At 41.7% G+C, this 13,525-nt stretch overlaps 1 long non-coding RNA gene across 1 annotated transcript; it reads left to right on the forward strand.

The window, feature by feature from the left end:
* Positions 1-8,639: 8,639 nt before the first annotated feature.
* LOC133364162 (uncharacterized) lies at positions 8,640-12,079 on the forward strand. The gene is made up of 3 exons (XR_009757853.1): positions 8,640-8,754; positions 9,622-9,722; positions 11,065-12,079. It is a non-coding gene; the product is annotated as an uncharacterized LOC133364162 (long non-coding RNA).
* The last annotated feature ends 1,446 nt before the right edge of the window (positions 12,080-13,525 follow it).

Below are 13,525 nucleotides of genomic sequence, written 5' to 3' on the forward strand. Positions count from 1 at the left end.
TTTTTAACTTTTAAACTGCAGAAGACAAAGGTCAGAGTATGGGGCAAGGTCAGTAATAGGATTACAGGTACTCTGTGAACATGGCTGACTTGTAATGAATTTCAACACATTGTGAGAACTCTGACAGAAAAAAGTCCAAAAGGGATCTGGGGTGTTTTCCTCTCTTTAGACTTTGAACTCTTGAATCTCTCTGACTGTTTTGTGCATCACCATGAAAATTGAGAGGGTTGTTAAGCAAGCGTTTCTGAGTTTGGGACTATAAGTTTTGTATGGTTTTGTTTTGAAATGAGCTTATGGGAAGCATCCGAATGGCATGGGGGTATTTTCAATTGAACATTGTGGAATGTGAAAAATCCATGCTGGCTAGTATACAGCCACTCTTGTGGCTGTATAATTATGTCTCTCCCTTACATTACTTTCCAGTGGTGAATGCTACCACACACGTGCATGGCATGCAAGGATAGTAGGAGTCAATGAAATTTCCCACTATAGCCTTCATACCTGGGAAAAGAGCTCTCTTGGCAGTTTCCCCTTTTCCAGAAATTAGCATGAAGTTGCTGGGATAGAGTGTGAATAATTGATTTGTGGCATGAATGTCCATGACCTCTAGGGCCTAGGGATCTAATTCAGGTTAGTTTTCTGGACATCTAATTAATGTTCCCCTGTGCTGAACTTTCAGTTCCCCCTTTTTCTCGTTCCTGCAGGGCAGTGATAAGAAACATGTGGCCCTCCAGATATTATTTGACTACATCTCCCATAATCCCTGATACTTGACCATTCTGGTTTGGGTTGGTAGGAGTAGGGAGTCCAACAACATCTGGAGACAGCTGTATCAGGTGTCCTCACATTAACAGAAACTGTAGCTCATTTGGCATTTCATCTAACACTGTTCCATGACCATTGCCATTATGTTTGGTAATTTTGTTCCTTGGAATTCACCATCCATTGCTGCATTCTTGTATGGTTTTATAATATTCATATTGTTTGACAACTGGTGGTCCTTATCTCTGTACCACTCAGCAGGAGAGGAAGTGGTTACATATAAACTATGAAGATATTTGCCCTTTACACTTGTACACTTCTTTTGCTTCTGCAGTTTCCTTTGGTATCATTAGCTAATAATAAAGTAATAATTAGAAACATTACATAAGGAGCTACAAATACTGTGGTCTATAGGCTCTGAACTTTGAACAAAATGAACACCAAATATTCTTTGCAAAAATAATGGCACTGAGTTAATCAGTATTAAAGCAATCAATTCCAAATAAATTGCTTTTATTAGGAATTAAAGTGAACGTTTTCTTCAGGAGCTATGTACTGCAGGTTTAATAGCATTATATAACTCCAAGGACTGCCACATGATTATAAGGAAACATGCTTTTATCTCACAACATGTGCCATGCAGAGCCAACAGGAACTTGACATATGTGATTTCCTCTTCTTCATTCTTTGAGAATACCAAGAAAGCATATAATCTTTGTATTCTTCCTGACAGAGTCCTTCTGTACTGCAGAGGAAGTACAGCGACAGATCCCATGACCTATCACTTAAGCATTCTGGTGGAGTTCACAAGGATTAATTGCATGAGTGTGCAACAAGACATTAGAGGTTTAAGTTTTGCTTGCCTTAAGAAAGGCGAGGCAAGAAAATATGGGGGAAAGTTCTCTGTTTAGGTGACTTTGGGAAGGCAGAAAAGGTAAAAGCCTGTAATCAAGCCAGTATATTGGTACTGGTATGGAGTGAGTGAGTGAGTGTGTGTGTGTGTGTGTGTAACATAGCTACTAAGAAAAATGGTTCCAATGTCGGAACTGTAATCTGAAATAGATAAATTACAATGTTACTGTTAAAATAACAATATTCCACTGTTCATTGAGTCACTCTGATGAATTCCTGCTGGACCAGAATGCTGGGCCTGCTTCATGTACAGCTCCAGATTTTGGAGGATCTTGGGCAGCCAGCTCTTAGTGGCCGCACCCAGCACCACTACTCCCAGCATCTGCCGACACTCAGGACCCCTGTTGGTGGTGACACTGCTGCAGCCACCAGCCTCTCCCTTCCCCTTCCATTCATGTGGGCCTGTTCGCAAAGGAGAGGGGGTGGGGCAGCTGCCAGCCTCTCTCTCATGCTCACAAGTGGGATTACACTGTAGAAGTGGCACTGCAAAGGATTTTCAAGTGAGCAAGTGAGTGAAGGGGAGCCTGGCAGCTGCAGGAAAGTGAATGTTACTGCTGGAGGCCCCAGTGGTGATAGCCATTAAAGAGGCAGGCAAGGTGTCAACCCCCCACCCTCTGTGTGTGTGGTAGCAAATGCCCCACTATCATGGGTGCTGATGGTGGGTTTGGCCTGTTTGCATCTCTGCATGCCAGTACCACACATTCTGATAATCAAGTGGAGGAACCCTGAAGCAACCTCTTTATAGTGACTTGTACTTGACAGGCAGAACACAGAAGAAATCTACGCATGTGGGTTACCTGCATCATGAGGAACATTTTCTCATTGATTCTAGCAGCTGGTGGTAGCTCATCTAACAGTGGTGTGGAAACTCTCAGTGTAATGAGGTAACAAGAACTGTTGCTGCTGTACAAGAGATGCAAAGGCTATTTCCAGTGGCATTCATAATGTGTGAACTGTGTGAACTGTCCTGAATGTGTAGAGAAGCCCAGAAAGAACAGCCAGACACAAGAGCTTTTACTGTTGTTGTTGCAATACACAGCATCCTCATGTCCAGCTGTTCTGGCATTACAGAGATTCACATCTTTGGCATTTATTCCCTGAATTCTTACAAAAGGGCACTTAAACTGGAGCCTCAAGCTGGAGCCCATGGTCCCAGTAGCTTCAGGAAGCTGTGCATCCCCATTGATGATCTTATATTTCAAACGCATAAATCTCAGCTACGTGCAGAGTACATAGGGTTGCCAGACCCAGCCTCCAAGAGGTCTTCTGTATCTTTAAAAGTTACGGAGGGGGAAGGGAGAATTCCACCTTGTGGTTTTTCCCATTACAGTGTTGCAAGAACACCTGCACTTGGCTGACCTTCTCTTCTCCTAAAGATACAGGATCAGTCTCAGGCCCTGAACCTGGCAACCCTATGTACTCTACACCCTGCTCTTAGACTCTTGAGTTGCGACTCCAGTAATCTGAACCTACTACTGAATCTTTCTCTGTTACTTGAAAGAAAAGTCTGGTCATGGTGTTTTGAGATGGGACCCCTGACAGAACCTCAGGATCCGGGGTGAAATGTAGCCCTCTTAGTGTGTCTGTTTGGCCCCTTGGACTCTTCCCCAGGCTACCACCCTTCCTAGACCATATCCCTCACCATCCCTGCTATGTAACCTCCTCAACTGCTTTTGCTTGGCTGGAGTGTCCATAAAATGTGATAACATATCTTGCCTGTCTGGATGGAGTATGGAGGGTGTCCATGTCTCTGTGTGTACAGAAACATCTGGAGTTTGCATGGCTGGAATCTAGCCTACTGTAGAAAAGTAAGAGGAACATCTGTTGCTCCACCCACTTTGCCTCTGATCCCGCCCCCCACTGGCAGGTGACACCTGGAATGTTGCCCACAAGAGAATCTGGCCATTTTGCTGGAAACGTTTTCTCGCCCCTGCTCTAGATCCTCAGTCAAATTGACTAGTAATGCTAATTTCCTATGAATGATTAGAAGCTTTAAAAAAATGCTTTCTGTTATGTTTTCTAGAAAGATATTATATGCACTGGACTCTGTGCTCCAATTTCACTGCTTAGCCTGCCTCTGGTTTGAATCCTGGGCCTCACATCCATGTCTGCTACTGTTATTTTAGCTGGATTCCTTGGATCTGACGCAGCATGACAATCAGCTCTTGACTTTAGACTCTGCTTTATGATAGCTTTTTCTTCATAGTAGAGTAGTGCATTTTAAAGAGCCATTTATATGCATTTACAGTTCTAATCCAATAGAAGATTGGAAGAAAGGAAACACATAGGTACCCAATTGACTAAAAAAATCTTTCAAGATTGTTTGAATATGTTTCCTACTGTAGCTGTAATATCAACATTTCCAGTAATAACAGAACAGATTATCTTCCATTTTTACCAAAGTATACTGGTGTAATATGTATAATGCCAAGAAGGAAGTTTGCAGTCCTGTCCCTATCAGATTGTGAAAAGAACTGCAACAAGCAAGTATGGCTTTCAGAAATGTTGTATATCTGTGTAGCAGAACAAGATTTTTTAAAGAGCTCTGTTGTGATTATCACTGAAAGGTAAATAGGTCATATTGGCTCATTTAGTAAGAATATATTTTAAATCAAGTGAGTAATGGTATCAAAGCCAAGTCCATGAAATACACGTTGCAAATACTGGCAAAGTGATTCTCTAGCTGTTACTGAAAAATAGATGTTTACAGCTTTTTAAAAAACATCTATATCTATATATATCTATATGCATGATTTCAGCATCCATAAAGGATTCCTAGCTGGTCAGCATCAACACCTAGCATCATTGGGCAGCTGTTAAGGCCACAAGAGGGTCCAGCAGCACTGATGCCTCTCTTGCCTTCCCCCCTAATACCAAGTGGCTATCAAGTGCCATTTTAAGTTTCCAGCAGTGTCCTGGGGAACCTATGGGTGCTTCTGAATGTTACTGTGTGGTACTATGGTAAATTTAAATGGTAGCAGCTGGTACAGAATCCACTGTGGGTCACAATTTTAATTTCTTACAATGCCTTGGAGTGACACTATTTTGGATATTTCTAGATATTTTAAATGTTGGCTTGTTGTGGCTATTGCTGCCACCAAGTAAGCCCGGGGGAGGGAACTGAAGTAGGAGGGGGCCCACAGAGGACATTTTTCCAAGGGTCCCCCAAAAAACCTGAGTCTGCCCTGCTTTCTAGATAAGCAGCTTATCATGCTGTAAATTCAGCTGTACCACATCATTTATTTATTTATTTATTGTATTTGTATACCGCCCCATAGCCGAAGCTCTCTGGGCAGTTTACAACAATTAAAAACATTAAAAACAAATATACAAATTTAAAAACACATTTTAAAAAAAAGCAATTTAAAAACACATGCTAAAATGCCTGGGAGAAGAGGAAAGTCTTGACCTGGTGCTGAAAATATAAGTGTTGGCGCCAGGCGCACCTTGTCAATAAGATCATTCCATAATTTGGGGGCCACACTGAGAAGGCCCTCTCCCTTGTTGTCAAGAAGGGAAGTTCCAAACTGTGTAGATTTGTTTATTTATTTTCTTTAAAAGAGAAAAAAATTCCTCTTGTAATACCCAACGCGTTTCAGCCTTATAACTAGGCTTTCATCAGGGGATTTATGTTGTTGAAAAGCTTTATTCAATAGAGTACTTCTTCTCACTTTTACTATGGATGGCATCAATGTCTTTATGACTATTTCAAATCAATGAAAACATTACTGAATAAGGCTGTAAACACACTAGTCACCAGAACAATGAACAATGCACATTAGCCACATATGGAGAGGGAACAGGTTGCTTTGCCGATCAGCTGCAAAATCTCTTTGAACTTGATTTTTTTTTTAAATGCACTCAGGCTGCTCCCACAGGTTTACAGTAAAAAAGAGTGGGGTTTGATTAGCAGCATGTGCCCCCATTTTCAGAAGAGAGAGGTGGAGACACACTGGAACAGGCGGAACAGCGAGTGTATTTCTATCCTAAACTCTGTATTAAAAAAACAAACCACTCCCTCTCCATGCCAACACACAGAAAACTAGATTTAGGAAGAAGGGTGCTAGCTTTGTCCCTTCAGCAATATACTAGTTTTCCAGACCAGACAGGGACAATTTAGCAGCAGCACCCAATCATTGCTATAAAGCTAAGGTGGAATACCAACAGTTCTAGACAAAACAGAAATGCTGAAAAGGGCCTAGAATGCTTGTTGCCATTTGTGATATTGTTTTGATTTGTTATATTGTTTCCATTATATTCAGTAGATATATTTTAAAGTTTTGTAGACAGCCAGTTCATTTTCATTAAACCAGTGTTCCCTCTGCTTTTCCAGGGTACATTTGATAAAAGTCTGTGAAATCCTTTTTTAAAAAGATGTTTTAAAGATTTTTTGTTTTAATGTTTTAAAGTCTTTTGTTTTTAAGATGTTTTAAAGTGCTTTTAGCTTTGTTTGTTTTTTGCTGCCCTTGGCTCCTTCTGGGAGGAAGGATGGTGTTAGGTCCAAACCCAACACGCAAGTCGCCCTGTCAACCCCAACTCGCTTATTACACCCGGGAAGAGTGCGGAGTTGAGTGCAAATGAACCCACTATCAGAGATCAAGTAACACGAGACAAAAACCTTTGCAAAGGGGACCCAATACTTACAAGCCGAAGCAGGCCAGCATGGGAACCTCGTTTATTGGTGTTCTAGGGTTTATATAGGCTTACCCCGAAGTTTACAATATCGGGCTCACATCATAAAATACAAAAGAAGCAAATGCTAAACATTATAGCTTTGGGGTATATGCAAGGAGGTAAAGGGGTACAGGGGGAAGGATTAAAGTGGAAACATCAAGACTATCTCTCAGACTCTATGTCTGCATACTTCGCATGTCCTTGAGATAAGCACTTTGCATGAACCGATAAAGAGAAGAGTAAAGGGGTGGCCGGCTGCAACCGGGCGCCCCATGAGTAGGAGACAGACATGAAAATTACTATGCTTGCATATCAAAGGGTTTCACAAGTCAAGATCTGTGGGGCAGCGGAACAACTTATAACATTTCTATGCAAGGCACATTTATAACAATAAACAAGGTCATAGGCATGGATGTGATATGAGGAACACATAATAGTGAAGTTTCCAGCTCAAACCGGCTTTTATTATTCGAGCCACTGGAATGTAGGTAAGGGTCAGGTCACCAGAAAATAAACCGACATTTTATATCAAAAGTCAAATAAAGGCCACTTTGGTTCTACTTCCCATGATGCTCAAGCTGGTTTAGGTAAGGCAAGTGAACTTATAGATTTTACTGGCACTGGGGGTTTAAGTTCAATCCTAACAATGGGATATAAATTTGATAAACGAAGTATACCTCTTCCTGAAAGCAAGGTGAGAAGGATATGGTTGCAAAAAAATACAGTTTATACCTAAGTAAACAGAACAGCTTCTTTATTCCTGCCCCAGACTTGTCACACTGAAATCAAACATCCAATGAAACAAAAAACACACATGACACACACGTAAAAATCTGTTACAAGATTTCTCAAGCAGCAAGTATGCCTCAGATAACTGAACTTTGGTAATAGTCATTTTTGGGCCTTTCTGCATGATCAGTCAAAGCATGGTCCTCCCACAACTCACTGACAGAAGGGCAACCTCTCATAATGGATTGTGGAGATTGTTGTGAGAGACTAGTTGTGACTTGTGAGGCTTCTCTCTCAGGTCTCATTTGCATAAGCATGGCAAGATCTGTGCTCAAGGACAGAGGGAGTACACAGACTTGGAAGAATGTACAAATAATGAAAGGTCAACAGAATAGCAGGGTATTGCATTCATGCAGTAGTTACAACCAGTGCTCTGCTATGTGCATTTGCTTTGGGATATAACCCTGTTCCCCCCTTTTCTTAGTTCTGTTTGAACTTCACGGGGCTCTTTTGGCAGAAAGTACTTAACAGAACTACTGTGGCAAACATCAGTTTTATGGTATCCTTTTTGCTTTATTATCATTATTTTGCTTTTTTATTGTTGGTTTAAAGTATAATTTTCATGTGATGAAAACTGATACTAAGTGCTGGTTTTGATCTTTAAAGTACATCATAGCTTAGTGCCAGGGTACTTGAAGAATTACCTGTCTCCACATGTAACTGTCCACATACTAAGATCTTCAATGTAGGGCCCCCTGTGGGTGCCCCTGTCATCTGAAGTGAGGCAGGTGACTATCAGAGAGAAGGCCCTCTTCTTGGTGATGGTGCCCTAGCTGACCAATGCTCTCCCCAGGGAAGTTTGCTTGATTTGTTTGCAGGGAGGTCAAGCAATTCTTATACTACACTTCCCAGTGCATTTCTCCAGTACTGTTCTTGTTGCAAAAAGTCCCATTTTGGGGCGAAGTGGGTTTGTTGCACAAGAGCTCCAAATCAACTTTAATTGTGGAACCTGCATTTGCCAGTAGGTAAAGTAGGTGATTGAATCCCACCTGAAAATAGCAACAGCCTAGAAGCACCCTAACAGCAACATCTTATACATATCTACTCAGAAGTAAGCCCCATTCAGTTCAATGGTGCTTGCTCCCAGGTAAGCCTAAGGCTGCAATCTTGCATACATATATTATTTATTTATTTATTTTTTATTTAATTAAGCTTATATACCGCCCAACTAGCAACAGCTCTCTGGGCGGTGAACAAGAACAAGTCTCATTGAATTGAATGGAATTTTCTTCTGAGTAGCCATGCCTAGGTTTGCATTATATGAAAGGGACAAAACCTTCAGCCACCCCAGACACTGCTCACCCCAATGTCTGGGGGAGGAAGTAGATCCTCTTTAGCTATTACCCCAACTGGAGTAGAATTACTTTTTACCAGATGAAATAAATGGGCTTCAGCGTTGCCAACTGTTTCACTAGCTCTGTTCCTGTGCCTTTTAACGACAGCCTGATACATAGAAATATAGCAGGTGAAGCTTTTAAGTGCTTTATTCTAGGCTTCTAAGGTGCAAGGCCAGGAAACAAATGTTGGTAGTCCTAGATCAGCTAGAGTGTTGGAGAGGATAAACCCCCACAGCTACCATTGTGTGTCTGACCTCCACTGCTAGATGCCCTACTGGAGGTATGTGTAATGTATCCTTACAATTTCCAGCCCCTCCCTTTAACCTTCACCCATCATAACGATGGGTATTCCCCTAGTTATGTATTAACTGCTGTTGACTGCATAAGGCAGATAAGCAGCCAGTTTAATTATACATTCTAACAACTTCCTCCAACTGTCAATAGCAGATACTTGTAACTTAGCCCAGGACATTGTAAGCAGTAATTTGAAGTCACATTGTTGATGTGTCAGAAGTCAGCAAGAGGTTTCAGACAAAAAAAGCTAAGTTTCCAGCCCTGCATGTGGCTTGCCAAGCACTAAAAACGGTAGCCTGTTACCAGGCATACCTGCCCTACACAGCAATAACACAACTGCCACCGTCCCTGTTGCATTTCCCTTCTCAGGGATTACTTCTCCAACAACAGTGGAGAGCCTTTGCCTTCTCCTTTTAAGGATTTGGGGTTAGGAGAGTCAATAAGTATACCAGTAGCCAGACTTTACCACTGCTTTTCTTCATTTTATAGCTAGGAGAGGAAAGAATAAAATGAGAGAGCACTAGCCCATACCTAAGCAAATACTCTTGAGCTCTGCAAAAGGATCTATTTCTAGTTCTGTGCCAAAATTCTTCTGCATTTTTTTACCATTCTCCATCAGTTAAAAAGAAAATAAATTGTATTTGAAAAATATCAAAGGGGAGAGAAAAATACAGTGAAATACTAATAGCTGGGGAGTTGGTTGGTCATGCTTACCTTATTTATGAGGTGGCTGAGGAGTGTTTGTGAATGTTCTTTCATTCTATAAATCATTTCACCACTGGTCTGTACTCCTTAGCCTGTCTGGGTGCTTCAGTTAAAGATATCACAATTCCTCCTATGGGCCTTTATTCAGATCAGGAAGCAAGGGCAGCCAGGAAAGTGGTAGAGTGCTGGAAAAATGTCTACTGGAAAGAAGAATATATGCACCACCCTTGGCCAGTTCACCATGATAAGGTAACGACAGTGGTAGAGTATATGCTTTGCATGCAAAAGGCCCCAGGTTCGATCCCCAGGGTCTCCAAGAAGGCCTGGGAGAGACCCCCATCTGAAAATCTGGACAGCTGCTGGCAATCACTGTAGGCAATCCTGAGCTAGATGTACCAATGATTTGGAGAAGGGCTGTAGCCCACTGGTAGAGCAAAGGGTCCCAGGTTCAACCCCTGGCATCTCCAAGTAGGGCTGGGAAAAAACCCATGCTTATAACCCTGGAAAGTTGCTGCCAGTCAATGTAGACAATACTATGCTAGATGGACCAAATCTGCTTCGCTATAAGGCAGTTTCCTTTGTTCCTAACCTCAAAAACCTGCACAGTCTGAAATTGTAAAGAAATTCTGAAGTGTCCTGAAAATGATGCAGAAAAATGGAAATCTCTTTTGTAGAGGGGGAAAAACCCTCTGAGAAGCTGGTGTGCAGATTGCAGCTCAGCTCTACTGTTTTCTTCAAGGGGGGTAGGAAGGAAACTTTAAGTAGTATTTTCATTCAGGAGCCATCTGTCCAGGAACCATGAAGCATTAAGACTTATTCACGGGATCTTCTCAAAGTATTCTCCTAACATTGCCTTAGTTTTTAAGGGATGGTCCTGAAAATCACCATTCAAAGTCAGTTATATCTATTCTACACATCAGAGGTTAATCTTGTCTTGGGGAGAGACTGCTCTGGTGCTGTTGGTTCTTTTTCAAAGGCAGGATGAGATGTAATCCAGCACCCAGGAAGACAAGCACTCAGCCTTGCTAAGAGGGGGCTGAGGACAAGAGAACTGAAACTGACTACTCTCAAGGCAGTCTGGAGATGATTTGTGTCAGTTTCTCCTTACCACCACCCTCTGAAGTTTCCTTTATGGCAATGCTCCTTTACATTGTGCTTGAGACTAGTCAGGTATATTTCTCTTCATGAGTCTTCTCTTAGCATGAGAGCATAAACTCTCATTAATTGTTTTCATAAGCAGAAAAGCTTCCTTGAGGTACAATGCCTGGGTCCTGAATTTGTTGCATTATAAGCTGATGCCTTGGAAACAAAACCCTTAAACACATGCTCTTTGCATATGAATCCCCACCCAGGGACTGACTAATGTTTCCAACATTTTGTGATCTTGTAGGAGATGTTGCCAGATCAGAATTTCCAAGAGATAATTTCCAATGAAGGTTATTACAGAGCATGTGTCAAATGTATTTTTCCCTTAGCATTCTTTATTACTTAAGGATTGGTTCACAGGAGCTTCATGCAACGCACCCTGGCTAGCTCTGTAGATGCATTCCTATAGCAAACTGTAGCATGTTGCACACTGTTTCTTCCACAGATGGAAAGCTGAGGCTTTGAAGCAATTATTCCCATGATCACGGCAGCTGAAAAAAAGTCCCAGCACTGTGAGGAGAAAGCTGTGGCAGAATTTTGTTTCATACAAAAATGTCCCAGCACTGTGGGACGAAAACTGTGGCAGAATTTTGTTTTGTACACTGTGGTTCTCTATGCAAAGTCATCAGTGAGGGTCATTGGAGTGCATTCTGTGGAGACCTTTAAGATTATTCCATAGAATAAGGAACAGTGGATTACATTATTTGTAATGAGAGTCTGTAAATTCATCATGTATATGCCATAAACACTGACTTGGAAGTGTCGCTCCTTAATTCTGAAATGTGCAGTTGTCTGCCAGCAATGCTCTTCCGCTTTCTGCATAGGGAAATCGGTCAGCCTATGGACCCAAATCTGACATCAGAAATGACAACATTCAGAAACCAGTGTGAGAATATTTCAATCCCCCAGAGTATTCTATTGCTGACTTGCAAGCTGGCATTCTAAAACAAAAGAATTCCAGATGGAGAATCCAGTGGGGAACTGCTGAATTAGAACTTATCAATAAATTTTATTTTAGTTATTTAAGGCTGAATTGAGATTGTGTCATATTTCACTAGAGATGTTAATTAACATAACACAATAATTCTAGCTTTGCTATCAGCCTGTACTCTTTGAATCTCACCCATTTCTCTCTCTCTCTCTCTCTCTCCCCTCTTATATAAATCTCTCTCATCCTCTGTGTATGTGAGTGTACTTGTGTGTTTCCAGGCAGGGACCTTGTATCAGAAATGGGCCATTCAGATCTAAGTTCTCTATATCTATATATATCTTATACGTGGCAACTGATTATAACACTTAATGTATCTGATGAAGTACACTCTAATCCATAAAACTGTATGCCACAATAAATCTGCTAGGCTTGGCTACTCAGTGATTACTAGGGCTGACTGTTAACCTGCTTTCAATGGCCAAGCTTTCTCCTAAACAACAAAAAAAGATAATGTAACAACATAAACATATGCAGTGTGAGGTTCCCTACAAGTGAGAAACCATAGCCAGCAGCAGTACTTTTTAGCTGCTGAGTTTAGGAGGTAGGGCTTCTGCATTAGACAGCATGACTTACAGGCATGCTCTAACATTGGCATGTTTCCTGCTAGAAATTAATAGATGGCAGTGAAAGTCATTTTGTGCACACACAGAGACATACTCTCTGTATAAGCTCTCATGCCCAAGGGGCTGAATCTATAGCCTGAGATGGCAGCAGGTCCATTTGTTTAACCCAGGTCAACCCCAATCATGAACAAAGTGGATGGTGGAGGTCTGATCTAAAGAACAAAAGGGGCATGTCAGCTGGGGGTGCTAAACTATCCTTTGCCTGCAGCCTCTCTCTCTGCAGCTTCTTGCCTGAGGTCACTTTTTGCCTGGCTGGGTTCTGATGCTGGAAATAAACCCAGCTGGGAGAAAAGTGATAGGAGAGAATAAAGGGAAGTTAAGTGGCTGGCTCTAAACATTTATTTGTTATGAATTGTTTAAATCTCACCTTTCAGCTCCCAAACCAAATGCTCAGTGCCGCTAATATGGTAAGTTAAAAAAAGATCCACACAATAAGCCCCTTTTAAGTAATACAACAAAGAAAAAGCAGCAATTTAAAAAATAAGCCATAGTCCAGAAGGAGGGAAGCAACATGCTAAAAGTCAGGTTGAAAGCTTGCTGAAACAGAAAAGTCTTCAGCTAACTGTGGAAGACCAATAAAAGGAAGCTAAATGAAATTCATGGGGTAAGGAGTGCTATGCCCTAGGTGCTGGGTCTTTTTGTTGTGGTGTTGATAGTCCAAGTTTTCTGAGCGGTTTACCTAATAAAATACAATTCACAATACAAAATAAGATCACACCAGTGATATCCCCCCCTTTAAATCCGGCATTTCTCAACTTCAGCATTTCCACCTTCCTACCAACCACATTTCAGGCAGTTGCAGGACATGTAAAAGGGCATCTCTGACTGATCTTAGCAAATGGACAAAATTGTTTGGGAGGAGAGATGGTCCTTGAAGTATCCTGGTCTCAAGCCTTTAAGGGTGATAACCTTAACCAGCACTTTGATTGGGAACTTGAAATGGACTGGCAGCCTGTACAGAAGCATGCTCCCAAACAGCTGCATTTTGCACAAGATGACTTTTCTACATAGCTCCTTCACATAGGGCTCGTCCAGACCATGCTGTTATGGGTTTGGGGGTTGAGATGGATAATTTCTATGAGCCCCTTCCAGCCTCTGATTTGGAATCCTGTGCCTTGGGGTGAGAAACCCACTCTGCTGGTCAGATGAGTTTCTTTTGTTAATATAATACAGTGGCCAGGTGGGTTAATGGGTCTACCAGGTGCCCATCAACTGGTGAATGGGCCATGGAGATCCTTTTGTCATTGAAATTCTTCAGGAGAGTCTCCCCCCACCCCCTGGGGTCTAGGAGA

The sequence above is a fragment of the Rhineura floridana genome, chromosome 9, assembly GCF_030035675.1.
Source record: "Rhineura floridana isolate rRhiFlo1 chromosome 9, rRhiFlo1.hap2, whole genome shotgun sequence".
NCBI lineage: Eukaryota > Metazoa > Chordata > Lepidosauria > Squamata > Rhineuridae > Rhineura > Rhineura floridana.